Genomic DNA, 2,728 nt, shown 5'->3' with positions numbered 1-2,728 from the left:
TGCAGATGATATGATAGTGTATATAAGCGATCCCAACAAACTCCACCAAATAACTTCTGCAGCTGATAAACATCTTTAGTAATGTGGCAGGATACAAGATCAACTCCAAAAAATTAGTTGCCCTCCTATACACAAAGGATAAGGAAGCAGAGAGGGAAATCAGAGAAGCATCACCTTTCACGATAGCCACAAATAGCATAAAATATCTTGGGGTAACCCTGACTAAGGAAGTGAAAGAGCTATTTGACACGAACTTTAAATCATTGAAGAAAGATATTGAAGAGGATACCAGAAAATGCAAGGATCTTCATTGCTGTTGGATTGGGAGGATCAACATAGTAAAAAATGGCAATTCTACCAAAGGCAATCTATAGATTCAATGCAATCCCCATCAAGGTCCCATCAAAATTCTTCACAGATCTTGAGAGGACAATAATCAACTTTATATGGAAAAACAAAAAACCCCAAAAAAACCCAGGATGGCCAAAACAATCTTATACAATAAAGGAACTTCTGGAGGCATTACCATCCCTGACTTCAAACTCTATTACAGAGCTACAGTAATGAAAACAGTGTGGTATTGGCATAAAAACAGAGAAGTCGACCAATGGAATCGCATAGAAGACCCGGAATTTAATCCTCAAACCTATGAACACCTGATTTTCGATAAAGGAGCTAAAAGTATACAATGGAAGAAAGAAAGCATCTTCAACAAATGGTGCTGGCATAACTGGATGTCAACCTGTAGAAGAATTAAAATAGATCTATATCTATCACCATTCACAAAACTCAAGTCCAAATGTATCAAATACCTCAATATCAATCTGAACACACTGAACCTGATAGAAGAGAAAGTGGGAAGTACTCTACAACATATGGGCACAGGAGATTGCTTCCTACGTATAACCCGAGCAGCACAGACATTAAGGGCAACTTTGAATGAATGGGACCTCCTGTAACTGAGAAGCTTCTGTAAAGCAAACGATACTGTCAGTAAGACAAAAAAGCAACCTACTCACTGGGAGAATATCTTCACCAACCCCACAACAGACAAAGGTCTGATCTCCAAAATATATAAAGAACTCAAGAAGCTAGACTTTAAAATGCTAATTAACCCAATTAAAAAATGTGGCACTGAACTGAACAGAGAATTCTTAACAGAAGAAGTTCAAATGGCAAAAGACACTTAAGGTGTCCTTAGTGATTAGGGGAATGCAAATCTAAACAACTTTGAGAAACCATCTTACACCTGTCAGAATGGCTAAAATCAAAAGCAGCAATGATAGCCTATGCTGGAGAGGTTGTGGAGTAAGGGGTACACTCATCCATTGCTGCTGGGAATGCAAACTTATGCAACCACTTTGGAAATCAGTGTGGCTGTTTCTCAGGAAATTCGGGATCAACCTACCCCTGGACCCAGCAATACCACTCTTGGGAATATACCCAAAAGATGCCCTATCATATTAAAGAAGCATTCGTTCAACTATGTGCATAGCAGCATTATTTGCAATAGCCAGAACCTGGAAACAACCTAGATGCCCTTCAATGAAAGAATGGATGAAGAAAGTGTGGCATATATACATATTAGAGTACTACTCAGCAGTAAAAAATAATGACATTTTGAATTTTGCATGCAAATGGATGGAAATAGAAAACACTATCTTGAGTGAGGTAACCCAGACCCAAAAGATGAACCTGGGATGTACTCACTCATAATTGGTTTCTAGATGTAACTAAAGGACATTGAGCCTATAATTTGTGATCCTAGAGAAGCTAAATAAGAAGGTGAACCCAAAGAAAAACATATAGTTATACTCCTGGATATTGGAAGTAGACAAGATTGCTGGGCAAAAATTGGAAATTTGGGGATGGGGTGGGATGTGGGTAAGGGGAAAGGGGAGAGAAAATTGAGAAGAAGAGGATTGGGGAGCTTGGGGGAATTGGATGGTTGGGATAAAGGAAGGGTGGATATGGGAGCAGGGAAGTATATATCTTAATTAATGGAGCCATTTTAGGGTAGGCAAGAGACTTGACTCTAGAGAAGCTCCCAGGTGTCCAGGTAGATGTCCCCAGTTAGTTTCTTTGGCAGCTGAGGAGAGGGAGCCTGAAATGGCCCTATCCTATATCCATACTGATGAATATCTTGCATATCACCCTAGAACCTTCATCTGGCGATGGATGGAGATAGAGACAGAGACCCACATTGGAGCGCCAGACTGAGCTCACAAAGTCCAAATGAGGAGAAGAAGGAAGGAGAACATGAGCAAAGAAGTCAGGACTACAAGGGGTGCACCCACCCACTGAGACAGTGGGGCTGATCTATTGGGAGCTCCAAGGCCAGCTGGACTGGGACTGATGGAGCATGTGATCAAATGGGACTCTCTGAATGTGGCAGACGAGGAGGACTGACTGAGAAGCCAAGGACAATGGCACTGGGTTTTGACCCTACTGCACGAACTGGCTTTGTGGGAGCCTAGTCTGTTTAGATGCTCACCTTCCTATACCTGGATGGGGGGTGATGATCTTGGACTTTCCACAGGGCAGGGAACCCTGACTGTTCTTTGGAGAGGGAAGGGGAGGGTATGGGGGAGGGACATGGAAAATTTTAATTAAAAATGAATAAATAAATGAAAGAAAACTGCTTTGTCGGCCCAATGATGCTCATTCTCACCAGTTATAGAAATGAGATTTATAAAGCACTTTCTGTCACACTTCGAGAAATTCCTTT

Source organism: Alexandromys fortis, unplaced genomic scaffold, assembly GCF_014885135.2.
Source record: "Alexandromys fortis isolate MF-2015 unplaced genomic scaffold, M_Fortis_MF-2015_v1.1 scaffold_270, whole genome shotgun sequence".
In the NCBI taxonomy this organism is placed as follows: Eukaryota; Metazoa; Chordata; class Mammalia; order Rodentia; family Cricetidae; genus Alexandromys; species Alexandromys fortis.
This window is presented reverse-complemented; position numbering follows the sequence as displayed.